The sequence below is a fragment of the Procambarus clarkii genome, chromosome 31, assembly GCF_040958095.1.
Source record: "Procambarus clarkii isolate CNS0578487 chromosome 31, FALCON_Pclarkii_2.0, whole genome shotgun sequence".
NCBI classification, from domain to species: Eukaryota; Metazoa; Arthropoda; class Malacostraca; order Decapoda; family Cambaridae; genus Procambarus; species Procambarus clarkii.
The window spans coordinates 26378926-26383925 of NC_091180.1; positions in this window are offsets into that span (position 1 = coordinate 26378926).

A 5000-nucleotide genomic window follows, 5' to 3' on the forward strand; every position below is an offset into this window, starting at 1 on the left:
AACATCCAGTGGGTAGTGTGTTGCGTCTCGGGCTGCCTCGAGACGCAAGAGTTCAATCCCACAACATACCTGCATCCTATTTAATTGTAGACAAGGATACTTACTTGGTAATCCTACAAAGGATTAATCATCTAGTGATCCTCGATAAAGTTAGAGAGTAATCCTAGTGAGAGCTAAAGACATTTAGTGATCTTATAGAGATGTCTAGACAGCTAAAGATCTTAGACAAAGTAATCTACTAATCCTAGAGAAAGCTAGATATCTATTTAGAAACAGCCGGATTCTTGACTTATATCTTTATAGACTAGTTATGCCTGCAGGATTGAGATGTTAGCTCTTGGACCCCGCCATTCCAACCGTAGCTTGTCTAATGAACCGACTTCCGTCCTATTTTTCCTCTATCATATCTATTTTTTTATCTCTCTAACAAACACACACACATCCCTAGAATGCAGCTGTCTAACTCCCAGGTACCTATTTATTGCTAGGTGAACAGACCCATCAGATGAAAGAAACCCTGATCATTTGTATCTGCCTCGGCAGGGAATCGAACACGGGCTCATAGGACCCAGAGCGCTGTCTGCTTGGATCGGCGGCGGCTGTGTGTGTGTGTGTACATGTGTGTGTGTGTGTGTGTGTGTGTGTGTGTGTGTGTGTGTGTGTGTGTGTGTGTGTGTGTGTGTGTGTGTGTGTGTGTGTGTGTGTTTGTTTCGCAGAATTAAAAAAAAAAATCCCCTCCTTCAGCATCTCTACAACTTCGTCTTTTAAGACTAAATCTCTCTTTCTTACCTATCTTCTCCCTCTCTCACTTATCGTCTCACTTTCTCACCTTATAAACTGACTTTCTCCACCCTCCTCTCTCTCTCTCTCTCTCTCTCTCTCTCTCTCTCTCTCTCTCTCTCTCTCTCTCTCTCTCCATCACACAACTTCGGTTCAGGATCGAAATGTCGTCAATTCTACAGGTGTCTAATTATCCAGATATATGGGGTTGAGTGAATGAATACAATTATTATTGCTAATATCACACTTTGCATTACCCCATGTAAACAACATGTCGTGACCGGCTGACCAACGATGTAAACAATGTCTGATAGATTCCATTCACACACACACACAAAGAAAACAATGAAAAACGAGCATTTGTGAACAATTCAAACTTTTCAATCTCCACCAGAGGACAAAAAAAAAAAGAAACAGAATCCTGCTGTACCCTACTCTCTCTAAAGCAATAAAAAGATGCTATGCCACATGCAGCTCTAGGGTGGACAACTCCATCAGAACAGCGTTGGAAATAGAACCTTGTGGGGCCAAGGGAGGGTGTTGTATCGGCGTTGTATTTGCAGCAGCCACGATGTATTTAGCCCCATCCTCTCTACGGCGACAATTGAAGCGGATTTTTTTTTATTTGGGGAGGAGCGGGTAAGGGGGTGTGGGGGTGCTCTGAGTGGGGGAGGAGGGGGAAAAAGGGGGAAAGAGGGGGCTAATTTGCAGCGTGTGAGTGTGTCAGTCAGACCTGATGATGGTCTCTATGGCGTTCTCTGTCGTTGTCGATTTTGGTTCACGAACAAATAAAAATGGTGCAAACATTACACATGCAGAGAGGGAAGGGGGGGGGAAGGGGGGGGGGTGTGAGGGTATTTTGGGGGAGGGGGAAAGGGGATGAAAAAGTGGGAGGGAAATGGGCACGTAGAAGGGAAATGTGTGGGTTAAGTAAGGGGAAGGTATGGGGAACAGAAGAAGCGAGAAGTAAATAGATGAAAATAATAAGCAGGTAGATAAGTAGGAAAAAGGAATAGGGGAGGAATGAGTATATACACTTCTTGGTATTATACACCGAGAAGTACATTCCACTTAATATATTTAGTCAGCTACTGTGGTGGCTAAGGCCAGTATGATTGAATAGATATTTTTATATTTGCATACATACTGTCCTCGTGACTTCTATATCATGAGTTGTATATAACGGGGTATATATCGTTACGAGTCTAGCACAGGACTTCAGCTATCTCTTTTAGTGCTCAGGGGGATATCTTGTCTGGTGCACGTGACCTCTGTTGCCACCAGGTATAAGGTATTTCCGTGTATGTGTGAGTATGTATTTGTCTGTGTGCTATACATTGGGTGAGTTTATATGTGCGGGATGTACTTTTGTGTATGTGGGTGTTTGTTTGTGTGTATGTGCGCTGGTTTGTGTGTATGACGGCTGTGGCTCGTGGATATAAGAGTGTTTGCTTGTAGTGAGTCTTGTTTGGTGCATGTGTTTGCTTGTAGTGAGTCTTGTTTGGTGCATGTAAGTGTTTGCTCCTTGTTTCAGATTTAGCTACTCAGAACGAAAGTGTCCATGTAGCACGGGCTATGGTGAGCCCGTAAAGTGTTTGCTTGTTGAGTATAAGGCGTGTTTACTACTCGTATGGCGGTGCTTGTTTGCTTGCCTGCTTGCGCCTCCAACTGTTTATCCTGCATATCAACTTCCGGTGATTGTATTTGGCTAACGCCACTTCCGGATAAATCATGCAGTGTTTTTTCCCTCAGTCAATTGACCGCATCCTGTCAGAACTGCTGGTAAAATACATTAAACAAGTTGACCTTCTCCGGCCAAAGAGACCTTGCGCCCGTATCCGGATGGACCCTATTTCCGACCTTTTATATTTACATTCGTTGAACTGAACTTCTGGAAGTAATCCATAAGAAATAAATACAAGTAAAATATTTATATTTACATAAAGCGTGTCTACTATAATGATCCTTCAGAGATTCGAACCTGGGCATCAACTCTGGCAAGTCCAGTACCATGCCCACTCTGCCAATGGTAGCATTGTAAGTGTAGGAACGTGGTGAGATCCACATGCAACGTACATCAGCCTGTCCTTAGGTTATGCAGCCGCCGACCGCAAAGACTCACGCATCAGTCTTGATTAAGGTAGTGTGTATTCAAAATCGGAATTTTGTCATATATGAATAATTACAGATTCGAATTTAGTGTATATTTAGGGCTAAGTTCGGTTAGATTAGGTGTTTATGTTCTGTTGGCAGTTATTTGAATGATTAGATTCGAACAGAGGTCGTCGGCGAAGACCTGTTCGACCTCTGTTCGAAGATGTTCGACCTCTGTTCGAAGATGTTCGACCTCTGTTCGAAGATGTTCGACCTCTGTTCGAAGATATTCGACCTCTGTTCGAAGATGTTCGACCTCTGTTCGAAGATGTTCGACCTCTGTTCGAAGATGTTCGACCTCTGTTCGAAGATGTTCGACCTCTGTTCGAAGATGTTCGACCTCTGTTCGAAGATGTTCGACCTCTGTTCGAAGATGTTCGACCTCTGTTCGAAGATGTTCGACCTCTGTTCGAAGATGTTCGACCTCTATTCGAAGATGTTCGACCTCTGTTCGAAGATGTTCGACCTCTGTTCGAAAATGTTCGACCTCTGTTCGAAGATGTTCGACCTCTGTTCGAAGATGTTCGAACTTCGTCAGCTGTGAGTCATGTGTAAAGTGTTTTTCGGTCGTAAAGAGAAAGGGGGGGGGGCGTTTCCCCTAGCTGTCTTAATGAGCATTTTGTCTTTGTGTGTCAAAGACCAAATGAGCATTTGGTCTTTGTCTGTGAGAAACGAGGCGCTTATCATTCACCAGGACGCGCTACATCAACACCAATCCGACGTCAAGAAAGACCGCGAGACTTCGAACACAATAACCAAAGACTTCGAACACAATAACCAAAGACTTCGAACACAATAACCAAAGACTTCGAACACAATAACCAAAGACTTCGAACACAATAACCAAAGACTTCGAACACAATAACCAAAGACTTCGAACACAATAACCAAAGACTTCGAACACAATAACCAAAGACTTCGAACACAATAACCAAAGACTTCGAACACAATAACCAAAGACTTCGAACACAATAACCAAAGACTTCGAACACAATAACCAAAGACTTCGAACACAATAACCAAAGACTTCGAACACAATAACCAAAGACTTCGAACACAATAACCAAAGACTTCGAACACAATAACCAAAGACTTCGAACACAATAACCAAAGACTTCGAACACAATAACCAAAGACTTCGAACACAATAACCAAAGACTTCGAACACAATAACCAAAGCTTCATACAAAAAATAATTCCTACGCGGGAAAAAACCCCGAAAGCCAAAACGCGCAATATTCCCACCAGAAGAGAACTCGATTCTCCTACACCTCCTCCACTATCCCCACTTCCTCCTATCCGTCCGAGGTCCCCCATCCCCCTCTCCATTCTCCCCCCTCCTAGCCGTCCCCTCCTCTTCTTCCTCCAGGCAGAGCCAGTGTCCAAACGTCCACTCTGCGTCCATTGAGTCGACGGACATCCTCCCGGCCATTGAGTATAAATGCGGGTATGAAAGAGCCAGTCGTGTTATGCTCAATAAAGCTAGCTTCCAAATGGCCGACGTCGCGCTGGAGGGAAACTGCTTCCTGCCTTCACTGGTATGCCGCCTCGTTGTCTACTGTTGGTCTTTTTTGTACCCCCCTAAATGTGTTGTGTAATAGATGTATGCAGCTATGTATGGATGTTGATGTGTATGTATACTTCTGTCTCTAACTACATGTGTAAATGTCAGTCTGGCTTCATGTTGTGCTCGTTCAGTTTGCGGTTGATTTGTGTGAAAAATTGGACCTTGGATATGTTAGATTAGGTTAGGTTAGGATAGGTTAGGTTAGGTTAGGTTAGGTTAGGTTATGTTAGGTTAGGTTAGGTTAGGTGTTTTTAGTTCTGTTGGTAGCAAGCAAGTGTATTTTATGAAATACAAGCTTTCTAACAATCTCTAAATCTAAATGAGAATGTCTGTTTATTCAAGGGTTGTAGGCCAGACACTTGGGGCTAGATTCACTTAGGTTTGCAGGGTGACTGGTGAGGGGGTGGTGACCATCATGGGTGGGATGGAGTCAGTTCCATTAAAAGGAAGGGGGATAACTGAGCCCTTAGCATTTCATCGCTATATATATATAGTATAT